The 26,000-nt window shown below is 43.1% G+C and overlaps 2 long non-coding RNA genes across 3 annotated transcripts; one reads left to right on the top strand and one right to left on the bottom strand.

Moving 5' to 3' along the window:
- The first annotated feature begins 6,272 nt into the window (after positions 1–6,272).
- LOC144297602 (uncharacterized) lies at positions 6,273–8,893 on the top strand. The gene is made up of 3 exons (XR_013364568.1): positions 6,273–6,352; positions 7,180–7,271; positions 7,777–8,893. It is a non-coding gene; the product is annotated as an uncharacterized LOC144297602 (long non-coding RNA).
- On the bottom strand, positions 7,345–13,097 carry LOC144297590 (uncharacterized). Of its 2 annotated transcripts, XR_013364559.1 has the most exons (5): positions 11,945–13,097; positions 11,231–11,306; positions 10,910–11,103; positions 9,123–9,208; positions 7,345–8,208 (listed from the first exon to the last, which is right to left on the bottom strand). It is a non-coding gene; the product is annotated as an uncharacterized LOC144297590 (long non-coding RNA). The 2 variants fall into 2 exon arrangements; XR_013364561.1 differs by lacking the exon at positions 10,910–11,103 and having other exon boundaries at positions 11,945–13,095.
- Positions 13,098–26,000: the final 12,903 nt, after the last annotated feature.

The following is a 26,000-nucleotide window of genomic DNA, read 5'->3' as shown; positions in this document are numbered from 1 at the left end:
CTGCCACCTCTGACTGGAATATAGATTTGAGGGAAGCAGGACAAAAGACGAGGCCTCTAGAGAGATTAAGTCCTTCTACTCAGACTTCTGATGGCCTTGGGGAGCTAGGAGGAGTTTAATCCAGAGCTGGTTCATTTGCATTTGGGGAAGCTCCCTCTGGCTGCAGTGCTGGGAGGAATGGATTATTAGATCTGGAGAAAGAGGGTTTGGGGGTGATTGTGGACATTCAGGCAAGGTAAGGTCCTGGGGGCCATCGTAGTAGAGAGGATAAAGAGCTTGGGACAGATTCCAGAGCTGCTTAGGAGGCAAGAGCGATAGGATAGAGAGTAGTAAAGAAGAGGACGGAAGGTCTTCAGACAGGGACACTTCGTGACAGTTTACTCTGGGGGCAAGGACGGTTTTCAGGGACTCCGTATTCAGATCCTCTACTCTTATGGGTCTGGACCTAAGCACATGCCTGGAGTCCTGGACGTTCAGCCTCCTTCTCCTGTTTTATGAGGAGCTGTCTCCAACTTTACAAAGGAAAGTCTCAGGCACACACTCATTCTGCATCTTGCTCTGCTGCCTCCCCCTGGGAAATAAAGAAGGGTTTCTGATTTACTTTCACTGTGATCCAAGGAGGATTTAATCCTGTTGTCAGCCAATAAGTCATTCAAAATATATACTTTTTGAGCATGGGTAATCACCAGGAATTAAAAGAGCTGAGAGACACTGACAGATTAAACCTCCTTCTATCTGCTTTCTATGTGGACCAATGTTTATCGGTGCTTACAAAAGGCCCAAACTCTGTCTCGTTGTTGGAAAAATTAATAGTCATCCCTGGATCTAAAAAGTTACTGGAAAAGTAACTGACTCAATCTACTTCTGTAAAAGACATATTTTCAATAGCACTTCTCTTTTTTTTTTTTTTAAGCTTCTATTTATTTATTCATGAGAGACACACATGAGAGGCAGAGACATAAGCAGAAGAAGCAGGCTCCCTGCAGGGGAGGGACTGGATCCCTGAATGCGATCACAACCTGAGCCAAAGGCAGATGCTCAACCACTGAGCCACCCAGGCATCCTTTCAATGGCACTTCTAATGAAAATTTACTTCTTATGTTTAAAGAGGATCTCTCCTGTAACAAAGTGCTATATGTTTCTTATTTGATCACATGTACTGAAAATACTTGCAACAATATCTCAACTTAGAAGGGAAAAATTAACGCCTAGAACTCTATGGGTCACAGAGCACTTTTTAGTGTTAATGAGATCAAATTTATATACATAATTTTGTGACATAAAGGCATGATTGGCTGCTCCAGAAAATATTGCCAAGCATGAAAATATAGTATGCTGGGATTGACGCCATAGTGGCTGAATGGAACTAGAAGTTCAAGAAGGGAAAAGAATGTTGCATATAATGTAAATGAAAAACAAATCTGGTTTTAGTAAGGAGAGACAGTACTTGAAAGGATTATTTGGAACAGGGTGGGAGGAGGGGAGAACTATAGTCATAGGGGGAGTGCTCTGACCAGAAGATCTGCTAAATTAGGCAAAAAAAAGGGGGGGGGGAGTTTCTTTTATAGGGAGGGGTAAACAAGGCTAGAAAGAATGCTAATGGGGGGAGGAATGAACATGAGTGATCTAATCCAATATCCAGATGGTAGGTCGTAGAGTCATTGGGAGATTGTTTTAGCCTAAGGTCTATTCTCTGGAGGGGTCATTAAGGAGGAATTGTAAACTGGCTGTCACTGAGGGTGGGCCATAGTTGAGGGATCTAGAGGAAGAAGAGAAGCTTAGCCAAAGTTTGGTTAACAAGCATTTTGTTGGGGATCCCTGGGTGGCTCAGCGGTTCAGCGTCTGCCTTTGGCCCAGGGTGTGATCCTGGAGTCCCAGGATCGAGACCCACGTCCGGCTCCCTGTGTGGAGCCTGCTTCTCCCTCTGCCTGTGTCTCTGCCTCTCTCTCTCTCTGTGTCTTTCATGAATAAATGAATAAAAATCTTAAAAAAAAAATAAAAAGCAAGCATTTTGTTCTGACTGATCAGTGTGCCCAGCAGGTCAGATACCCATCCATGAGTCAAAGAATGGGCATTCAGAGTGTCTGTGCCAAGCCTCATTATAGGTAAACAAAGGGGGAACCCATTAGTCTTATCTCAGTGAAATGTGACAAAGTGTTTCTTTGAATAAGTCATTTCCAGAACACAAAAGGATTTGAGAATTTCTTAACCATTGCTGCTTTCCAGGAGCACAAGGCTCAGGGAAAATTCAACATTGTCAGTAAGAGTTTTTCATTTATTTTTAAAATAGATAACGATGGGGCACCTGTGTGACTCAGTCGGTTAAGTGTCTGCCTTTGGCTCAGGTCATGATCCTGGGGTCCAGAGATCCAGCCCCACATTGGGCTCCCTGCTCCACTGGGAGTCCACTTCTCCCTCTCCTTCTGCCCTTCCCCCTGCTTGTGCTCTCTCTCTTTCTCTGTCAAAAAAATAAATTAAAATCTTAAATAAATAAAATACATAATATTATCAAATTGCTATGATATTTAGACTTCACTGCACTCATTTAAGGACACTTTTTAAAAAGATATCAATATTTACAATACATTTTTAAAAGATTTTATTTATTTATTTGACAGAGAATGAGAGACAGAGTACAAGCAGGCAGAGCAGCAGGCAGAGGGAGAGGGAGAAGCAGGCCCCTGCTAAGCAGAGAGCGTGATGTGGGGCTCCATCCCAGGACCCTGGGATCATGACCTGAGGCGAAGGCAGATGCTTAACTGACGGAGCCACCCAGACACCCCACAATACATTCTTTATAACTATGTACACTTATGATTAAAAATATTATCAAGCAGAAAGGCTCCTGAGTGGCTCAGTTAGTTGAGAATCAGCTCTTGATTTCAATTCAGGTCATGATCTCAGGATAGTGAAATGAGCACTGCATTGGGCTCCATGCTGGGTGTAGAGCCTGCTTAAGGTTCTCTCTCTCCTTCTCCACTGCCCCTCCCCACTTGTGTGCTCTCTCAGAAATAAAATAAAATAAAATAAAATAAAATAAAATAAAATAAAATAAAATAAAATAAAATAAAATAAAATATTAAAAACATATATAATCAAGCAGGGGCGCCTGGCTGGCTCATTCAGTGGAGCATGTGACCCTTGATCTTGAGGTTGTGAGTTCAAGCCCCATGTTGGGTGTAGAGGTTACTTAAAAAAGAATAAAATCTTTAAAATATATATTATCAAACAAAAAACTTGAAGGTCCCCAGGTATATAACACAGATGGCCCAATACTGGCATCTTGACTGTGGATGGAAATACCCCCAACCCCACCTTTAGGGATCTCACCCTCTCATTCCTAGAGTGAAAACATCTTCCACAGAGGCTGTGGCTTCTATATAGCAGAACCCTTGGAGCTGGGCTTGGTGGGAGAAAGTCCATAACCCAAGTCTTGTCGCTTTAGACCCTACCATTTCCGCCTCTACCTTACCAATCTCGAAGCATTTGAGACATGCTCGATTGGTATTGCACTTAAAAACCATCATTGCACTTAGAATTCATCAAAGCACCATTCTTCCTGCCACATATCAGTTTTGAGTACTGTTTAGGATGCTATGGGATTCTCATGCTGCTGGACCAGGTGCAGACTTGAAAGGTGGTGTCAATCTGGTCACTTTGTAGGCCAGTGGTTCTCTAAGTGTAGTCCTAGACCAGCAGCCGAGGCATCACCTGGGAATTGGCTGGACCTACTGAGGCAGAAATCCAAGGGGTTGGAGCCCAGCAATCTGTTTTAATGAGCTGTTTGACAGCTTTTGGGTTCATGTTCAAGTTTAAGAGTCCTTGTTTAGATCGTATAAAGCTGACAAAACTTTGGGAGCCAAATGAAAATAATTTACTCATTTTATTCAAGCAGATTCCCTCTGTATAGTATGCTTGATCCAACAGAGACTTTGGACTTATTTGGTCACAGCCTGTCACCAAGACGCTTGGGGTACCTTTATGCCTTCCCTCAACTTCTGAGAACTTCCAGGATTCTTAATGCAGGTTAAGTCTCACATAATTGAATTTGTTTAATGGAAAATGGAGGGGCTCTGATCCAGCGGAATTGTATCCTCCACCATTACGTGTTCTAGACAAGGGAATATCTTCACAGATAAAATCAACTTTTACATTTGTGGTCCTCAATCTCGGGTGAACATCGGAATCGCCTGCAGAGCTTTCAGAAATACTGAGGTTTGGTCACACCCCAAGACTCTGATTTAACTGGTCTAGAGATGCAGATCTTTTAAAGCTCATCAGAAGATTCCAGTTTGCAGCCAAGACAGAGACTCGCGGTCAAAGCGCAACTACCTAGAGAACCCAGCAGAGGGCGCTGCGTCCCCGCTCATCCAGGGAAGCAGATGTGCGCGCTGGAAACCTGCCTGCTGGTTGCACAAATCTGCTGCACGCAGTTAAGGAAAGAGGACCCAGATGTCCTGACCCTTGGATCATCAAGTCTTTTGTGTTCTGACACCTAGAAAGTTTCATTAAGAAGTTGTAAGCTGTGGGGCGCCTGGGTGGCTCAGCTGGTTAAGCATCTGCCTTTGGCTGGGGTCACGGTCTCTCTCTGGTCAGTGAGGCATCGGCTTCTCCCTCTGCCTCTGCCCCCTACTCGTGCTCTCTCGCTCTCTCTCTCTCTTCTCAAATAAATAAGTAAAACCTTAACGAAAAAAAAAAAGAAATTGTAAACTATTTTGCTGAATGACCTAGAGGTAAGTCACACGCCCTCTCTAAGCTTGGTTTCTACTTTTTCTGATAAAAAAAGGGTGGTTGCAGGGAGGGAGAGGGAATCTGTGGCCTATATTCATTCTTTCAATATATATTAAGTTGATGTAAATATATCAACATATATTTATATGTAAAATATAATTATATATTATATATTATATATATAATTATACAATGTAATTATGTATTGTATAATATATGTATATATTAAATGGATAATATACTGATCTGGGGAGGGAAAAGATAAACATCTGAATGGGATAAAACTCCTACCTGATAGGGGAGACGATCTTAGAGAGACTGTGAGTAGTTCTCATGTGTTCCTACTTCAGGGAAGGAGACCTGTGGATGCCCCAGGTCAGGGAAGAGAAAACCATGAAAGACGAGGCAAAGAGACTACCACTGAGTATTTACATGTGCCATTATGTATTATGACACTTCTCTGGCGTAATTATCATTAACAGCTAGCATGGTTAGTTGTGATAAATTCCTTTGTACAAGTGAGAAATCTGAGGCTCAGAGATGTTAAGTGACTGGTTCAAAGTCACACAGCCAGTAAGTGCTGGAGCCAGGATCTGAACTGGGGTGTCTGGCTTCAAAGCCCAAATTCCATTCCCACCCCCACCCCCAGGGAGTGCCTAGTTCCCTCTGGTTTACATTCTGCTACACATCAGCAAGGGCTCTCTGACCCATCTCTCAACTCCAGAGTGCCGCAGCCCACTTTCCTCCCCAGATGTTCCTTTCACTGAGGCAAGGTCTCTCTCCCTCGATCCCCACACCAGGCCTGGTGGCTGAGGGCTGTCAGGGAGAGATTTGACTTCCTTCTTCTCTTGTTCCTTCTGCCCCAACGAAGGACAGACACCCGCTGAGTGACACCAATTTGCAGCCTTCTCAAGTGTGAATGAGATTTCTAATAGGACCGGTTGCCCACTGGCTTCAGGCAGGGTCAGGAATAAAGAGAAATTTAAGAGGCAGGAAATGGGGGAGAAGGGAGCCGGTTTGGAGGAGCTGAAGCAGCCACTGAAGCTGTGACAGCAGCAGCCTCTGGTGGGAGTGAAGCATTTGATTCCTTCAGAGGCTTAAGTTCTTTGCCAAAGGTCACACAGCTGGCAAGTGTAGAAGCAGGATGAGCGCAGCTAATGGTTGCATTTTTGGCATTCCCTAAAGGAATACAACTCCCAACCCAATTTAAGTTGGTAAGGGGCTTTAGTGTTAAGATTTTTTCCAGCCTTTGCCTCCCAAGGCGGCTGACCAATCCTCCGCTTCTTCAGCTGGAGGGTTCCAGGGTGCCTTGTGCCTGCTGTGAGTGAAGAAGGCTGGGAGGGTATTTGGGGTTGTTGCTTGAAAAATGTGTCTCCACTGAGGGTCTCATCACAGGAACTTGGTGGCCATGTTAGAGCAAGTTGCCCCACATACAAAGCCATGGAGATGGGCTGGGGAATCCTTTTAAGGATGACCTCTTCTGTCCTAATGGAGGTGGCCTCCCAGCACAGCTACCCTACCCCAGTGTTTCCCTTGGTGATGCCTCTGGACCCAGCAGCACTGAAGCAGATTCTGGGGTCCTGAAGTTGCATACATAGGAGTCCATGCTCTCAGCCCTGAGGTAGGCAGTGGAAATGCTCCAGATGAGCCAGGGGTCTCTGTATTGCTGCCAGGGCACTGAGCATGATAGGCGCCTCCGCCATGAGTACCTGCTCCTCTGTGTCTGCACATACCACTGCTCTGCTGCCAAACACAACCCAACTATGGGCACCCAAGGGAAAAATGGTGGTTGGGTGAATTCGTGAGTAATTGAGAGGGATTGTCTTTCCTTGCCCTTTAGGGATGTGGAAGGAGCCCAGCACTCCAGAGGACAGACACCCTCATCCTCACACCACACCAGCACACCCCCCTCCACGCTCCTCTGCTCACACTATAATCTGTCCTTGTTTCTGGAAGAGTCTGCTCGAGGTGTGCTGGGTGGTTTCCAGAGGTGTTTTCCAGGACATAGAGAAAGCACAAAAAGAACCTTGGAAGGAGAGCCAAAAAGGGGGGCATGGCCCCTCTCCACACCCTGCTGCAGTGGCCAGCACCATGTGGCAGACTGGGACTTGTTGTTGGATGCAGTGAGACAACAACAAAATCACTAGTCTTCCAGATGGGGCGAGCCAGTCCACGCCCACACCCTGGCCTCTCCTGTAGGTGACTTCAGCGCAGGCATGCAGGCATGTTCCAGGAGGGCCAGGCCTGCTCCCTGCACCCCTCGCCCAGCCCAGTGCGTCCCCTCCCAGCACTCCTCCCTACCCCAACCTCCAACCTCTGAAATCGCCCCATCCTCCGCTCAGAAGGGGGAGTGAAGGGGAGGTGTCTTCTTTTCTTGTTCTTGCCTCTGGAGTGTTTCATTTTCTATAAGGAACATACTTCTTTAATAACAAAATCTTATTTTTCAAGGGAGTCAGGAAGGCAGCTCATTTCTCTACCTTTCTTCATTAATCATAAAGCAGTGTGTTATCATGGAGATGAGGAAAAAGGAAGGACTCCAGGTAACGGTGACCCCTCTCTACCAGGTTTCCCTGGTCTCCCCAAGCCCTGCAACAACACAGTCATGGTCCAAGGTGAAAATCCTCCCAGTGTTTACTGAGCCAGAGTCCAGAATGAAGTTGGGGGTGAGGGTGCGGGGGCAAGCAGAAGAGAAAGGAGATGAATAAGGGAACCAGTAGTGGCCTCTCAGCCCCCGCAGCGTCCCCTTCCCTGGAGCCCCAGTGCCTGGCTCCCCACTTCCCCAGCCCAGGTCACTGATGGAGGAGAGGCAAGGCTGCCCCTGTCTAGCCCAGCCCTTAATTGCACTGGCAGGACATATCTGCTTCTTAATTGCCAAAAGCCACAATATCCCGGTGGCTCAGAGCATGGCCCTAATTTTATTTCTGCAGCAGCTGAAGGATAATTACCCTTCCCTATTGGTGCTGCTTTTAATTCTTTCTCTTTTTGATTGAGAACTCTCTCTCTGTAGCCCAGCTTTCCAACCTTTGGTTTGTTATCTTCATCCAGAGTGGGGCAGTGCTTGCTGCGAGACACAGAGTGGGGACTTGGAGAAGACGGGAAGTGCCCGGCTGAGGCTCAACGCCTTCTAGCTGTTAGCCCCTCACCATGAGAGCACACGGCTTTTTTTTGTTCATTATTATATTCCAGTGCCTACTGCAGAGATGGGCTCATGAAACTCGTTAGCAAAGAGGCAGAATTCAGAGACAGAGTTTGATCATGGGGTGTGACTACAATAGATCCGTTTTCATTAATTTTTTCCTGGCAGGACCAATAGAAATGGACATAGCTCCAGTTTTCTTAATTTTTTTTTAACTCTGGGCACTTTCTCGGTTGGGTGAAGATGCAAATAGAGGGGCGCCTGGCTGGCTCAGTCCGTGGAGCATGCAACTCTTGATCTTGGGATCATGGGTTCCCGTCCCAGGCTGGGCATACAGCTTACTTAAAAAAATAATAAAATAAAAAATACTTTATTATTTTTTAAGATGCAAATAGTAAAGGAGGCCATTACAATCTCAGAGAAAAGTAGCTTGAAAACATGACCTGCCCTTGAGCTCCCCACCTCCCTCTCCCCACTTCTAGTTTCTTTCCTCTGAATTTAGAGCCATCCCCTTGGCAATGCTGGTTTCCATGGTTTCCTCCCTGACAATGATCCCCAAACCCCTCCTCTCTTTTTCCTCCAGACAGTAATGGGTGATAGGGATCCTCAGTGTGGCCACTCCATGTAACCATGGTAACGATGAACTGAGCCTTCATTTATCTTTTGTAAAGAGAGCTAGGGAATAGAAGCTTTTGGAAGGAAGAGATGGGGGAGGGTCCAGGGCTAGAGCTGCCATTGTCATAAAGAGGAAATTAAGAGACTTGTCTTGATACTAGCCTGTAGGATTCAGTTCAAATATTTTTGAGCCCCTGTTTTAAGCTCAACTAAGTTCCAGGGAATCAAAGGTGTGCATGACATAGCACCTAATATTGATGAGCTTATAGTCTAGTGCTAGGAATCATGGTGCCACTGAAACTCTGGCTAAGACGAGGCCATTAAAGGAGGTGGCCCTTGAGAACATCATCATGATCAAGTATGTGTCCACTCCAAGCATCCCCTCCAGCTAAGAACCAAGAAAAGATTGATTAAGGGGGTCTGTACTCACATTAAACCTTCTTCCAAACTGTTGTCAGTTTCTGTCTTGGAAGGGGGAGGAGACTTTAATGCCCCTTTCTTTCACAGAAGTGTAAGCTAAATGCAGAATCTCCAAATAGGACTATTTGGTGTAGGGAGAAAGAAGGAAAACATACCTGCCCAAGTCCAGTGCCACAAGGGGCTGGGATAATCTTCAGTTCCAGGGATCATCATCACCTACCTGCCACAAACCCTCTTGGGAAGTGCTGTATCTGCTTCTACACTCAACTGGAGTGTCATCATCTTCATCCACCCAGGTTGTTGTCACTGAAAATGCAAGCCGAAGAATTAAAGTAAAAAACAAAACAAACTAACAAAAACAAAGCTACCAGAGACACCAAAGTTGGACAGAATGAACCCAAAAGCTGAGATACAGGTTTGTCATAGGTAACACAGCTCTTCCCTCTTCTAGCTTCTCCTCCTCACTCTTGAAAGTTTTCACTAAATCCTTAAGGGTGGGAACCAATTCTGAACTTCTAGGAGAAATCTCAAAGATTCCATGGACCTTTCGAGTGCTGATACCACAAACCTGCACTGACTTGGAGAGATGCACAAGATATATTTTTATTTCTATTTTTAAAAAATTTTTTTCATTTTTAAAAAGATTTTATTTATTTATTCTTGAGAGACAGAGACACAGACAGAGGGTGAAGCAGGCTCCATACATGGAGCCGGATGTGGGACTCGATCCTGGGTCTCCAGGATCATGCCCTGGCCTGAAGGCAGGCGCCAAATCTCTGAGCCACCCGGGGCCGCCCTCAAGATATATTTTTAAATGAAAAGAAAAATCTATAGGACAATGTAATTTTTGTTCAAGAAAGCTACAAATAACTAGGTAGCAAAATTTGTTCTTGCAAAAGCAAGAACTGGATTAGCCAAACTTCCTGGGTCCTAGAACTCTGAGCTCCATCCTTTGCTGCTGGATGAAATTAAGGCATATTCAAACATTCTGGGTACTCTGTTCACTCAGCTAGTCAGAAAAGGATAAATGGCATCCTCTGGTTGGTTGGCAAGGCAATACAAACTAACCAATGAAATAATGTCTCTCCTTTACTGGCCAATAAGATCTCAGTTCTCTTCTTGAAAGGAAAGAAGATCCTTTGTCCATAAAGAAAATAGGCAAAAAGGGAATAATAATTAAAAAAAAAAAAACACTGTTGCTATGGGACATTATTGATGTGATCAGTGATAGCTGTCCCAGAGAATTCATAAAGGAGGCATGTCTTTGGGAAGAAAAGTACAAAGTACCAGCTGTCTGGTCTGCATTAAAAAGAAGTTTCTATAGTAACATGTGAAGGAGAAGAATTTTAATGTAAATCTCCCCAAAACTAGCCAATGGAGGGTAATTTTGACCTTCAACTTAGGTCGAAGTTATAATGATTTTTCTTTTCTTTCTTTCTTTCTTTCTTTCTTTCTTTCTTTCTTTCTTTCTTTCTAACATCGGCAATATGTGAAGGAAAAGGCAAAGAAGAGAAAATGAAATGTGTGTTTTCTGATGCAGGGCGTCACAGATAATGATATGACAGCTACAGTTTGAAACAGATTTCCCTGTTGTCAAGTCATAGCTCAGTTTAAAACAATGTTTTGGAAATGGAAAGTTCATGGCTCTTAAGGAAAAGTATTCTAGGTGAAATAGTGCACAGAACACAGGTTGTCCTATTAACCTGCTAATGATATTCCTTGAAATCATTCTGAGACTGTTACAAATGCCTTTGGGAAAGGATGGGTAAAATGCTTTCCCACAGATACTACAAACAAACGCAGGTGGATAAAGCAGACAGGTGAAAAATGGAGTCAGTGTTTGTCAATCAAAGGAAAGGACGAAGATCCGAGGATTAGAAGCGTTGAGTGCCATATTTGCTAACTATAAAGGCAGACTGGAGAAGAAATAAAGAGAGGAGAATCCCATGGAATCAAAGGTAGGTGATGCCCATGGCAATTTCCTGAGGGAGCAGCATTTCTACTGACCTGCACTATGTGGTCTGTGGGGAGAAGTCTGAAGAGGAGGTGATCTAGAATTCAGTTCCCCTCTCATGATGGATGTTGTTTAGGGAGGGAGGAACCACGGGCAAGCCAAGGAGAAATGCTTTCTGTACCAGAGACACCTTTGGACAATTCCCCTGGCTTCCTGGCATTCATCCATGAAGAACAAATATGTTTTTCTCATTTAAAGAGAAAATAAAGAGAGGGAAGATCAGACCTTCCATCTAAGGGACCAAATGAAAAAAAGGAAAAAGAAAAACCCCCAATTGTAAATCTCAGATAAAAGGCAGGATGGAATATGCTTACCTCAGTGAAGAGGTCGGGGGAGAGAGTGGGAAGTGTTGCCATGGTCGAAAGGTAGCTGCTTCACCATAAACCTTGACTTAAAAAAGAAAAAAAAAAATTCACCGTCTAGGATTTTCTTTTAAACCCCTGGGATTTTATAGGACTAGTTGTGCCTCACATCCAGCCCAAGGAAAGCAGGGCTCCCCAGTAGATAATTTAAAGAATCAGGGTGCTCACGGATAATCAATGGCCAAAACCCCACCACTCACTGTAACCAAGGCAACAGGAGGCTGGGGCTGGTTGCCAGGTAACCACACTCTAGCCTGGGTCCCGTCCGCTCTCCTCCTCCCCCACATCCGTTAGCCCTTTTGTGATAACGTCTTCCCCTCTGCGTCTTTTTTCCTCTCTGGCAAAAGAATCATTCTGCTCCTCGTGTTAAGGGCACGCTCTGGGCTCCTTTGGCTAAAACTGAGGACCTTAATGTTCATTTTGGACAGATTTCATCTGCACCCAGATACTCTGACCCAGATAAAATGTGCTTCTTATCTCGGCTTCAATAAATATCTTCTCCCTCCATCCCTTCCTTCATACGCGTTAGGGAGTAAGGAGATTGCGGAGAGAGAAGGAAGAAGCGCAGGTCGGTGGGAAGGAGAGAGAACACGGCTTGGATGTGGCAATACTTTGCAACAGAGCAGTACCTGGCGTTCCCACTGTCCAGCTTTCCCCTAAACTCACCTTTTCCAGGCGCGCCTCTTCTCTCTGGCACCCTCGGGCACTTTGCACCCAGTTATTCCTATTGGTCTTAGAGAAGGGGAGATAGAGTGTCCTCCTAGAATCCGACACCTACGCTCCCGGAGAAAGGGGGAGGATGAGTGTGTCCCCCACCCCACCCCGCCCTCGGCGAACTCTGCCTCCTGGCCTCCACCGCGTGGGGGTTGAGGAATTTAGGGCAAGCGGAGTCGGGGTGCCGGCGGGTCCGGGCGCTGTCCAGCCTCTGGTGCTGAAGCTGGAGCCTCGGATTTACCGTGGAGGGACTCGGGGACCTCCAGCTGCCGGCTCCTGGCCTCCGAGGTGGGGATCCGAAGAGCAGGAGCCCTTTGCCCGGGGTAAGGGCGAGGCTAGGACGTGTCTGCCAAAGAAGTGCTTTTTCGGCAGACCGGAGTCCCTCCCGGGCGTCATCCCCTGAGCCTCTCCCTTCCCTTCCCGGAACTGTGTAATTATCTGCGGCCATCGCGGCGTGTAGAAAGAGCCCCTTGCCCTGGGATGATTATCCACCCAGGCGACTCCTGGCACTCCCCTCATTTTCTCCTTCGGAACAGGCTGTGTCCCGGGACTCCTGGGGTGGGCTCAGATCTGGTGGTGGGCAAAGCCGGGAAGGAAAGCCTGGAACGCCGAACCCCGCCACTTTTCTACATGCAACAGGTCTGCTGCATCTGGAGTCTGAAGGGCGAGCAGAGCGGAGACCGGGTTGCCGTGATGGGCTTGGGGAGACCTGGTCCGGAGAGCGCGCGCTCCCGAGGCTGGTGCTGCCCCTCGCCGAGCGGGCGTCTCGCCAGCCAGACCAACCGCCAGCCAGGCCGGCGTCCCGGGGCCGGGGAGCGCAAGAACCAAACGCCCCCAGAACTCGAGCGGGCCGGGGAGGCCAGCAGAAGTGCTCAGCCGCCGAGCTGCGGAGCCGCCTCCCGCTTCCCGGGCGCCCTCGCCGCCTTCTCTAGGTGAATCTGCCAGCAGGCAAGACACCTTTGGCAGGTGCCGAGCCCGCCCGCCCCGGACCCCCCCCCCCGAAGCAGCCTCAGGCTCAGTCTCGCGAATTTCAGCTCCAGTTGGATGCTCCGCGGGTCTCCGGCCCTTGCCCCGGGGGGAGGTTGGACGGTGGACCCTGGTCGGGGTTTTACCTGGCACGGGTCGTCACGGCCAGGGAGGAAGACAGCTGCCCTCCACGTCTTTCTGGAAGAAAGCCCCCTTACGACCCCGCCTTGGGCTCGCCGCTTCTCCACCTAGAACTGCAGAGCAGGGGCGGGATGGGGGTGGGGGGCCGCGGGTTGAGGAAGGTATTTTGCGAAGCACCCCTTGATTACTTGCCTGTCTTGGGTGATCTTCTGTCTCAAGCGGTGGCCGCGCCGCCAGGGCGGGAGGCAGGTGCTCTGGCTGCAAACAGTCGCCACGGCTGCGGGGGCCCGGGGAGAACAGCTGCTTTAAAGCCGAGACCAGCCCACAGGTGGCCTGTCAGGGCCACGGACATCCATGACGTCATCCAGAGGACAAGTGGAGAAGGGAAGTCGGTGGTGCGGGGGGTGGGGGGTGGTGGTGGTGGGGGGTGGTCACGGCGCTTCACATCAAAAGTCCCCTGTGGCCATGGCAACAGCTCGCGGGGGCCCGCGCACCAACCGCTCGCCGCCTCTCCTCTGTCCTGCGGCGGGGCTGGGCTCCGGCATCCCGCGCTCCACGGCCGCAGGATGCTGGAGCGGGAGCCAAAGCCGACCTTACCCGCCCTGGACGAAGCCCTAGAGCCAGTCCCGGGTCCACCTCTCCGTTCGCGCCCCTGTTTCGCTGTCCTAGCGAAACTGGGGAGGAGAGGGGCTGCCTGGCCTCAGGGAGACCCCAGAGAGCATCGCGCAGAAACCTTCGTTCCCACAGGGACATCCCATAGCCTTCCCCTTCAGCTCCCACTGCCCCGCCTGGGCCGTCGGACCCCGGGTCCCCTGACCGCACACACAGCCTGTCCTTCCTGAACTCAAGAATGTGAAGGCTTACCCTTCTCACCCACTCTTCACCTACTGAGGGAGCACACCCAGGGAGCGCCCACACAGAACCACCTGCCGGTGTCCTCACTCGCTGACACGGATCAACGAGGCTCCATTGCTTCAGAGAGCAGAGCAAACCGAGAAGAAAAGAGCAAGCCCACCATGGATCTAATGTACATCTAGGGTTTCCATGCTGGTTTCCAAATGGGGCACAGATGTGTTAACTGGGGGGGGGGGGGGTGTCTCACAGATTTTTTTTTTTTAATGAAGTACTTGTAAACAAGATTGAAAATGTTCAGATAGAAATCTGGGCATTCTATGTCTTTCAAAGGTAGGACAGGGGTTCTGCATGCAGTGGAGTAGCACTAACCCTTGTAGAAAGGACTGGGGTCCAGTCCAACCCAATGAAGCCTTCTATCCTTTTTGTCAGTGTCACCAAGGCCATTAATCAACTATTTTCCTTTCTCCCCTTTATAATAGTAAAAAGGAAAGTGAAATATTTTTGTACCCATCTCAGTTGTTCACTTCCTTAATGCCACCTTCAGGCCCCCAAATCATGTGAATTTTCTGCCCCCCTATGTCCAACAGGAGCTGGGAAGGGCTTTACGCGGGCTGAAATTCTTGTTTCACTACTGGCTGGCAGGTGCTCTACAGGTCCAACCTTTGACTGACACATAGGCATCTGTGCTGCTCATATTTGGACAACATAGGGAGAAGGATGTTTCCTGCTAATAAGGCTAGGTTTCTTTTTCTCTTACATTTTCACATTTCAAAATACACAGATGTTGGAAACATTTAAAAATTTGTATTTTTCATTGATCACCATCGAGCCCCAAAAAGACAAATACTGTATGATTCTACTCATATGAGGTACCCAGAGCAGTCAAGTTCATAGAAACAGAAACTAGAACTGTGGTTGCCTGGGGCTGGGGGAGGAGAAATGAGAAATTACTATTTAATGAGCACAGAGTTTCAGTTTTGCAAGATGAAAAACTACTACGGATGGGTGGTGGTTATAGTCGCACAACAATGTGAATATGTTTCACGTCACTGAACTGTACACTTAAAAATGGTTAACTGCATATTATATGCAATTTATCATATTTAAAAAAATTTTAAAGGAGGTGGTTATAGTTATAATGTCCAGCAAACCTTGAATTGTTCTGTTTGGAGGTAAGAAGAAGAAGAAGAAGAAGAAGAAGAAGAAGAAGGAGGAGGAGGAGGAGGAGGAGGAGGAGGAGGAGGAGGAGGAGAAGGAGAAAGAGAAGGAGAAGGAGAAGGAGAAGGAGGAGAAGAAGAAGAAGAAGAAGAAGAAGAAGAAGAAGAAGAAGAAGAAGAAGAAGAAGAAGAAGAAAAAGAAGACGACTCGGGAGGAGAAATGCTAAGCATTACTACATTTTTTTCCCCTTTTTAAAAAGTTTTTATTAAGTAATCTCTACACTCGACATGGGGCTTGAACTTAACAACCTTGAGATCAAGAGTCCCACACTCTACTGACAGCCAGCCAAGCATCCCTGCTACATTTTTTCCAATGATTTGTTCAACAAATATATATGGAGTACATGGTATACGCCAGACAGTACACTGGGGCCTCAAACACAAAGACAGTGGGACAACCAGTAAAGTCTAAAAACAAATATACTTAAATTTTTGTAAGTTCTTAAAAAGAAAGAATAAAGAAAGGGGTACTTGGGTGGCTCAGTTGGGTATGAGATGGACTCTTGATCTCAGGGTTGTGAGTTTAAGCCCCAGATTGGGTTCCATGCTGGAGCCTACTTAAATAAATAAATTTTAAAAAACAGCTAAAAAGATAGAAATTATATTTAACCTCCAGACCAGTAGAGGAAAGAGGAGAAATGAGAAAAATTCAATCAATCAAGTAGAGGGTTAGATAGGAAAACAAAAGAAAAAAGCCCAAGGTAAACAGAAAACAACAAATAAAATGGTAAAAATACTTTTAATATTACTAATAACAACAGGGGCACCCGGGTGGCTCAGTTGGCTAAGTGTCTGCCTTCTGCTCAGGTCGTGATCTCAGGGTCCTGGGATGGAGCCCTACCCCCCACCCCTCGGGCTCTCTGCTCAGCTATAACCAAATTATAAGAGACATACATAGTCACATAAACATAGAAACTTTGAAAATCAAGAGTTGAAGAAAAAGTATATTTAGACAATATTAACTAGAATAAATCTCAGATGAAAACTTATGTAGGGGATGCCTGGATAGCTCAGTGGTTAAGCTCTGCTTTCATCTCAGGGCGTGATCCTAGAGTTCAGGGATCCAGTCTCACATCAGACTCCCTGAGGAGAGCTTGCTTCTCCCTCTGCCTATGTCTCTGCCTCTTTCTCTCTGTGTGTGTGTCTCTAATGATTAAATAAATAAAATTAAAAAAAAAACTTATGTAGAACTTAATGTAGAGTTTAAAGCAAAAAGCATTAAATGGGGCATGACAATGATTTTAATGATAAAAAAAGTAATTGGCCAGGAAGATAAAATTGAATTGGTGAATCTTTAACAAAATCTACCATGCTCTACCCTAAAATACATGTGACATAAAATTCAGATGGTTATACATGCAAATCTTACCACAACTTTGAGGAATAAAATATCTCTATATTACAGAACCAACCTGACCGGGGGGAAAAAAGAAAGGGGGAAAGGAAAGGAAAGGAAAGGAAAGGAAAGGAAAGGAAAGGAAAGGAAAGGAAAGGAAAGGAAAGGAAAAGAAAGGAAAGGAAAGAAACAATAACAAATCACAAGAAATAGGGGAAATAAATGTATAGAGCAAACTAACTTATAAACAAAGATGTAGAAAACAAATTTTTAGTAAGCCAAACTTACATAATAAGTAAGATTTATTCTATGAATGCAAGAATTTTTAACATCTGGAAAATCTAGTTATGTAAATTAATTCAATTTTAATAGATTAAAAGGAAAAAATCTTATGAACAACTGAATAAATCTAGAAGCATTTGATAAAATTCAATATTGATTTAAGATTAAACTTTTTAACCAACCTAGCATGAAAGGAAATTGCCACTCCTTAATAAAGGGTATCTACTCACAGCTAATATCACATATAACATTGCAGTATGAGAAGCATTCTCTCTGAAGACAGGAATGTGACTGCTTGTAATCAACATAGTACTGGATTGGACTATGAGAATACTAAATTGTCCTCCTTTCAAAATATACATAGAAAATGTAAGAAAATCTATAGACAAATACTATGGACTACTAAGATTGTTTGAAATAATACTACTGTCAAAACTCAACAGCACAATTGAGAGAAATCAATGAAACTGAAAGTTCATTCTTTGAAAATATCATTACAATTAACAGTTCTTTAGCTAGGCTGACTATGAAAAAGAGAGAGGGAGATTAAAATTGCTAAAATCAAGAGTGAAAGAGGCAACATTACTATTAACATAGAAATTTTTTAAAAAGATTTATCTATTTGAGAGAAACAGAGATAGTGACAGAGACAGCATGAAAGAACACGAGGAGGAGAGGGAGAAGCAGGCTCCTCACGGAGCAGGGAGCCTGGCATGGGACTCAATTCCAGGACCCTGGGATCATGACCTGGGCTGAAGGCAGATGCTTAATCAACTAAACCACCCAGGCGCCCCAACCTTACAGAAACTTAAAAATATATTTATATAAGACAATAATATAAACAATGGTATATTGACAAATTAGATAACCCAGATGAGAGTGGAGAATTCCTGGGGACACAGAAATTTGCTGAAACTAACTCAAGAAGAAATAGAAAATCTGAATGGACCATAATAAGTAAAGAGATCAAATCAATAGTCAAAAATAGTCTCACAAAGGAAAGCCCAGGACTAGATGGCTTCACTGTTGAAGTCTACCAAATGTTTCAAGGAGTAATAGCAATCTTTTGCAAAGTCTTCCAAAATAAAAAAGAGAAGAGGAGGGAATGTTTCTAAACTCATTCTCTGAGGCTAGTATTACCCGAACATCAAAACCAGATAGAGATATTGAAAAACTATACAACAGCCCTTATGAATATAAATGCAAAAATCTTCAACAAAATATTAGAAACAACAAAATATTAGAAAACCAAGTCCAGCAACTTGTTAAAAGGATTATACACCATGACCAAGAGGGATTTATCCCAAGAATGCAAGATTGGTTTAAAATACAGAAATCAGGGCAGCCCGGTGGCCCAGCGGTTTAGCGCCGCCTTCAGCCCAGGGCCTCGACCCGGGATCGAGTCGTGGAGCCTGCTTCTCTCTCTGCCTATGTGTCTGCCTCTCTCTCTGTGTCTTTCATGAATAAATAAATAAAATCTTTTAAAAAGTAAAAAGAAAATACAGAAATCCATATAATACCCTGTATTAATCGAATATGGATGAAACCCATAAGATCAACTCAACAGACATGAAAAAGCTTTTGACAAAATTCCACATCATTTCTTTCATATGGAACTCCCAACTAACTAAGAATAGAAAGGAACTTCCTCAACCTGATAAAAGTCATCTACAAAAAAACCCACAGCTAACATCACATTTAATGGTAAAAGAATAAAGCTTTCTTTCTAAAGAAGTTCCTTCTTAGGAACAGGATGAAGATGTATACTCTCACCACTTATATTCAATGTTGTACTAAAGTTTCTATTCAGGACCAATTCAGACAATGAAATAAAATTAGATTAGAAAGAATTAGAAAGGAAAAAGTAAAATTTTATTTGCAGATGACATGGTCTTTATAAGTATAATGGAAAAGTCTGAGGAATCCACATACACGTACATGCCAATAAACAAAATTAGCAAGTTTGCAAAATATCAATATATATAAAATCACTTCTATTTCTAGCAATGAACAATCCAAAAATGAAGTTAAGAAAACAATTCTACTTGCTATAGCATCAAAAAGAATAAAATACTTGGAAATAAATTTAATGCAAGTTGTGTGAAACTTGTACATTGAAAACTACAAAGCATTGTTGAAAGAAACTTAAAAATCTAATAAGTAGAAAAATATCCAATGTCCATGGATTGGAATAATTAATATTGTTAAAATGGTCATACTCTCCAAATTGATCTGTAGATGCAACACAATTCTTATCAAAATTCTAGCAATGTTTTGTGTTTTTTTTTTTGAGAAAGTGACATGCCCATTCTAATATTCATATGGGAATATAAGGAACCCACAATAGCAAAACATTCTTGAAAAGGAAGAGGAAAGTTGGAAGGACTCACACTTTGCAGTTTCAAAACTTACTGCAAAGCTACCATAATTGAGATGTTATAGTACTGGCATAAATATAAATATAAATCAATGGAATAAAATTGAGGATCCAGAAATAAATCCATACATCCAACATCTATGATTTTCAACAAAGGCCTCAAGATAGTTCAATGGGGGAAAGAAGAGTTTCTTTAATAAATGGTGCTAAGACAACTGGATATCCATATGCAAAAGAATGAATTTGGACCTGTACCTCACACTTTACACAAAAATTTACTCAAAATAGATCAAAGTCTTAAATGTAAGAGTTAAAACTACAAAGTCCTCAGAAGAAAATATAGGTATAAGTTGTAGTGAACTTAGGTTAGGCAAAGGTTTTTAAAATACGACACTTAAGGCACATGCAATCAAAGAAAAAATATTGGACCAATAAAAAATATTTATCCAATTGGATAAATTGGACTTAATCAATACTTAAAAGTTTTTTGTTTCAAGGGACATTGCCAAGAAAATGGATGACCCACAGAATAGGAGAAGATGTTTGCAAATTATATCTGATAAGGGTCTAGGAACTTTAAAGAACTTTTACAACCCAATAATAAAAAGACAAATAACCAAATTTAAAAATCAGTAGAAGATTTGAATATGTTCCTTTAAAGAAGATACACAAATGGCCAATAAGCACATGAAAAGATGTTCAACATTGTTAGTTATCAGGGAAATGCAAATCAAAGCCAATGAGATACACTCACTAGGAGAGCCATAATTTTAAAAGTGGACAATAACAGGGACTACTGGCTGGTTCAGTCAGTGAAGCATGTGGCTCTTGATCTCGAGGTCATGAGTTCAAGCCCCATGTTGGGTGTAGAGCTTACTTAAATAAATAAACCTTTTAAAAAGTGGACAATAACAAGTGTGGGTGAGGATGTGAAGAAATTGGGACCCTCATACACTGCTGGTAGGAATGAAAAATGTTAGAAAACATTTTGGCAGTTCCTCAAAATGTTAACAAACATTACCCTATAACCCAGACCCAATGATTCCATACTTAGGTATATACTGAAGATAATTGAAAACATATGGTAGAATTAAAACTTGCATACAAATGGTCATATAGCATTATTCATAATAGCCCCAAAGCGGAAACAATCCACTGTCCATTAGCCAATAAATGAACAAACAAATGTGATAGAGCCATATAGTGGAATATTATTCAACCATCAAGACTGAAGTGCTGACAACATGGGTGTACCTTGTAAACATTTGGGATGCCTGGGTGGCTCAGTGGTTGAGCATATGACTTTGGCTCAGGGTGTTTTCCTGGGGTCCTGGGATCGAGTCCCGCATCAGCCTCCCTCCAGGGAGCCTATTTCTCCCTCTGCCTAAGTCTCTGCACCTCTCTCTCTGTGTCTCTCATGAATAAATAAAATCTTTAAAAAGAAGAAAACATTTTGCTAAAGGTGATGGAGTTTCTTTTTGCAGGTGATAAAGATATTTCTGGAACTAGACGGTGATGTTTGCATAACCTTGTAAATATACTAGAAACCACTGAATTGTATACTTTAACAGGATTAAAATTTTATGGTATATGAATAGTTTCTCCATTTAAAAATATCAGTGGGGTGCCTGGGTGGCTCAGTCAGTTAAGCATCTGCCTTTGGTTCAGGTTATGATCTCAAGGTCCTGGGATTGAGCTCCACATCAGGCTCCCTGCTCAGTGGGGAGCCTGCTTCTCCCTCTCTCTCTGCTTGTGCTCTTTCTCTGTCAAATAAATAAATAAAATCTTTAAAAAAAATCAGTAGCATTCCTGAGCAACACCTAATTTAAAAAGATAATTTAACAAATGAACTGATCCAAAAAACAAGAAAACCCTTTACGTATCAAGGAATAAATCTAATAATGATATGGCACTCATTGAGAAGATTCTAAAATTTTATTGAAGATTATAAAAGAAGACCTGAGTATGTGGGGAGACATGACATATTTGTGGATATGGCAATGACACTACAATGTTAATTTTCCTAAGTTAATTTATAAATTTATTGCAATTCTAATAAAAAGCCAGGGGATTTTCTTGTGCGAACTTAACAAACTGATGTTAAACTTAATATGAAGATGGCCAAAGAAAGCCAAGAGAATTATGAAGATTAAGGAAGAAGACTTTCTTGTCAAATATCAAGGTTTATAAGAAAACTATAGTAGGGGCACCTGGCTGTCTCACTCGGTGGAGTGTGGGACTCATGATCTTGGGGTTGTGAGTTCAAGCCCCACATCAGGTGTAGAGATTACTTAAAAATAAAATCTTTTAAAAAGTATTATTATTATTATTAAAATTTTATTTATTTATTCATGAGAGACAGAGAGAGAGAGGCAGAGACACAGGCAGAGGGAGAAGCAGGCTCCACGCAGGGAGCCCAATGTGGGACTCAATCCCTGGTCTCCAGGATCAGGCCCTGGGCTGAAGGTGGCACTAAACTGCTGGGCCACTGGGGCTATCCCATATTATTATTTTTTAAAAGAGTTTATTTACTCATGTGAGACACACAGAGAGAGGCAGAGACTTAGGCAGAGGGAGAAGCAGATTCCCCGCAGGGATCCTGATGCAGGACTTGATCCCAAAACCCTTGGATCACAACCTGAGCCAAAGGCAGATGCTCAACTACTGAACCACCCAGGTGACACTAAAATCTTTTTTTTTTTTTTAAAAAGCTATAGTAATGAGTATTGCCTGGAATAGCCATAGCGATGTTAAAATAGTCTAACAGACTAGAATAGAGAGCCCAGAAACTAACAGAAGCTAGTCTGTATGTGTTTGGCACTTGTAATATTTATATGAAAAAATTCTTAAGGGAAATAAAATAAAATTAGGTTCTTATCTCATTCGATTCCCTGAAGTAATTTACATTTAGAATTAAAAGCAAAAACGTTGTAAACTTTTATTTAAAAATAGAAAAATATACCAGGGCATATCTTTATGATTTCATGACAGTGAATGATTTCTTAAACAAGACCCAAAAAGCACAAAGAAAAAAAGTATTCAATAACATTTACCTTTGAGACTTTAGTGGAGGCTGGGGTGCCTGGGTGGCTCAGTCAGTTAAGTGTCTGCCTTCGGCTCAGGTCATGATCCTGGAGTCCCAGGATGGTGCCCCGGGGCTCCCTGCTTAGCAGGGAGTCTGCTTTTCCCTCTCTCTCTATGTTCTCTCTCTTTCAAATAAACAAATATATAATCTTAAAAATAAAAGAAACTTTAGTGGAGACAAAAGATATCAACTAAATTAGAACCAAGTTAATTGGGAGAAGATATTTGCAAAGCATATCAACAATAAAGAATTAATATCTAGAATCCCTTAAGAACTTGAATAAATAAGTAAGAAAAAGATAAAGAAATGTTGAAAATTGAATAAAGGATATAACCAGGCAATTCATAGAAAAGGGCACTCCAATGGCTAATAAACTTATGAAAGATGCCCAAACTGACTAGTTATGAGAGTAATGCAATTAAAACAACCAATCGTACCCATTAAACTGGAAAATTAACCAGAATAATAATCCCAACTGTTGGTGAAGATACAGTGAAACAAGAATTTTTAGGCATTTGTTGGAAGTATAAATCGCTATCATGTGGCAGCATCTAAGAAATTTGATGGTATGTATATCCTTCAACTCAGTAGCCCTCCTTCTAGTTACATACTCTAGGGAAATTCTCCTGCATGGTCACAAGGAAACATGAGGAAAATGGTCACTACACTGCTGTTTGAAGAATAAGACATGGGTACAGCTGGCTGGCTCAGTCAGTAGAACATGGAACTCTTGATCCTGGGGTCATGAGTTCAAAGATAGAGTTTACTTAAAAAAAGAAGAAGAATGGGGCACCAGATGGCTCAGTTGGTTAGGTGACTGATTCAATTTCAGCTCAGCTCTTGATCTCGGGGTCATGAGTTTGAGCCCCATGTTTGACTCCATGCTGGGCATGGAGTCTACTTAAAAAAATTAAATTAAATTAAAATTTTTTTAAGAAAGTAAGGGGTGCCTGGGTGGCTCAGTCAGTTAGGTGACCATCTCCTGAGCTATTTCACAGCTTAGACTGGACCATACTAGCGTTCTGCTTTGTAGCTCTTACCAAAATGACTTCTGCAAAATGTCCTAAAATAAGACAATTAAACACAAAGCATTTGTCAATATCACAGGCAAGGGGCAGTTAAGACATAAGCCTCCAGGTGTCAGCAAAAAAGACCATCAGCATGTTGACATTAACCTAATAGGTAGACAGATATGTGAGCAAAGCTATGATTGGCAGGACTCAGCACACCTTGATTGCTTAAGATAGTTCTGCAAAAGAGCTCATAAAACCCCTTAAACTCAGAAACTCCAAGGGCAACCCTTTAGGGTCCCCTCCCTCTTGAAGAGTTTTATATTATTGCTCAATAAACTTTGCATTCTGCCCACCACTCTTCATCTCGTCTACCTTTTTATTCTTCAAAGTGTCACGACCAAGAACTGCAGGCACTAAACATCTACATCCAACATGGGGCTGACTCACAATCCTAAGATCACAAGTAGCATGCTCAAAAAAAACAAAACCCAAAAAACAAAAACACAAGAATCTCATGCTCCACTGATTGAGCCAGCCAGACATCCCTATATCATTTTATTTCTTGTTTAAAAGCATCTGAGGTGGGGCACCTGGGTGGCTCAATTGATTAGGCGTCTATCTTAGGCTCAGGTCATGATCCCAGAGTCCTGAAATTGAGCCCCATATTGGACTTCCTGCTCAGTAAGGAGTCTGCTTCTTTCTCTGCCCCTACTCCCCTTCCTTGTGCTTGCTCTCTCATTCTCTCTCTCTCAAATAAATAAATAAAATATTAAAAAAAAATCTGAGGCAAGTACATCAACAGCTGTTAAAACCAGGAAATAGATACATGGCCATGTTTTGTATTTTCTGAAGTATTTTACATATCTTTGAAATTTTTAATGATTTATTTTTAAAGTAGATACAAGCCCTGCACAAGGTTGTTTGATGGTAGAAATTGATGTTTGACTTTAGGAAGTTGTTGGACTTCTGGGTCACAGGTTCTTTTTCTTCAGATGAGGATGCCGACCCTTCTTTTGCTACCTGATAGGGTTTTGGTGAGCATCAAATACACTCACTCAAGAGAGCACTTGGAAAACTATAAATTCTGCTTAATGCTAATACTATTGTTATCACATAAAATGAAATGGCAAAAACATAATTAGCTAAGAACGGCTCAGTCCGAGATTTACAGTGAGAGCACACACTAATTTTGAATTAGATTAGAGATAAAGAGAAGGTACTCAATTTTTCCTTAATGTTTCCCCAGGGTGTTCTAAGCAGTACAGATAAAGGCCACTTGCCCAGGGAGGCAGGTGAGAAGGTCCTGGGCTTAACTGTAAGTATAAATCTCTCCTTTGGCAATCTACTAGACTATCCATCAGAGAAGCCTTTTAGTGGAAAATGCCAGAGGCAGCAACCAAAGGCAGCTTGTAGAAGTGATGGGCTAGTTACAGAGGCACATTTAAGAGAAGATGTAGGTGAATTCTTGGCATTTTCAGGGCAGGAAGGCCTGCAAGACTTTCCTGTGAGCAGCTCCATCTCTCCTGCCTTTGGAGAGGAAATTGCTGAGTTAATTATATACATGGGAGACACAGTGCTAGCTGACTGACTACTTCTGATTCGCATTATTATTACTGAAATGATCTCGGCTTTTTAGCTAGATTGGGAGAAACCAGTTTCCTGGACAAATCTCAATAGAATCATGGTTTTCCTATCATCAGGTGGAAATCTTGTTAAATGGTCCAAGGACCTTGGTTTTATGGGTTTATTTCCACAGCCCCTGGCACTTTAGCTAAGATTTCATTCTGAAATAACATTTCCCCTTGGTGAAAAATGTCTTGTTGCTCCAGGCTCTTGGGTTCAGTGACCTTTATGAATTTCTGACTCCTGGAGGCCCAGGAGTAAATCAGAGGACACTCGCATATAACTTCTCAGCTGGCCTACAAGATGAAGAGGGGACTCCTATCAAAGGGAGTCTTGATAGGAGGGGACTCCTCCTAGCAAGGTCCCATCCAACCATTCAGAATGGTATTAAATGTAAATGTATTAAATTTAAGTAGATTTTATATTTTAGAGCAGTTTTAGGTCCATAGCAAGCTTGAGCAGAAAGTACAGAGTGTTCCCATATCTCCCCTGCCTCTACACGTGCCTAGCCTCCCCTCAACTCACATTTCTCACCAGACGGTACATTTCTTACAACTGATGAGCCTACACAGACACATTACTACACCCGAAGTCCATAGTTTACATTAGGGTCCACTCTTGGTGTTGGAATTCTATGCTGTGCATTTTGACAGATGTATAATGACATTTATCTACCATTATAGTATCGTCAAAGAATAGTTTCAGTGTCCTAAAAATCCTCTGTGCTCTGCCTGTTCATTCCTCCTTCCTCCCAACTCCTGGCAATCACTAGTCTTTTTATTGTCTCTACTAGTCTGTTTTACCTTTTTTTCCAAATATCATGTAGTTGGACTCACACAGTATATACACCTTCCACCTTCCATATCCACCTTCCATTGGCTTCTTCTGCTTAGTAATATGCATTTAGGTTTCCTTCATGTCTTTTTTATGGCTTGATAGCTAGTTTCTTTTTAGTTCTGGATAATACTATTCCATTGTCTGGATGTGCTACAGTTTATTTATCCATTCCCCTACTGAAGGATACCTTGGTTACTTTCAAGTTTTGGCAACCAGAATAAAGCTACTATAAACATCTGTGGGCAGGTTTTGTGTGGATATGTTTTCAACTCACTT

This window comes from Canis aureus, chromosome 2, assembly GCF_053574225.1.
Source record: "Canis aureus isolate CA01 chromosome 2, VMU_Caureus_v.1.0, whole genome shotgun sequence".
NCBI lineage: Eukaryota > Metazoa > Chordata > Mammalia > Carnivora > Canidae > Canis > Canis aureus.
Note: the sequence above shows the minus strand (reverse complement) of the source record. Positions and strands in the feature narration are given on the sequence as shown.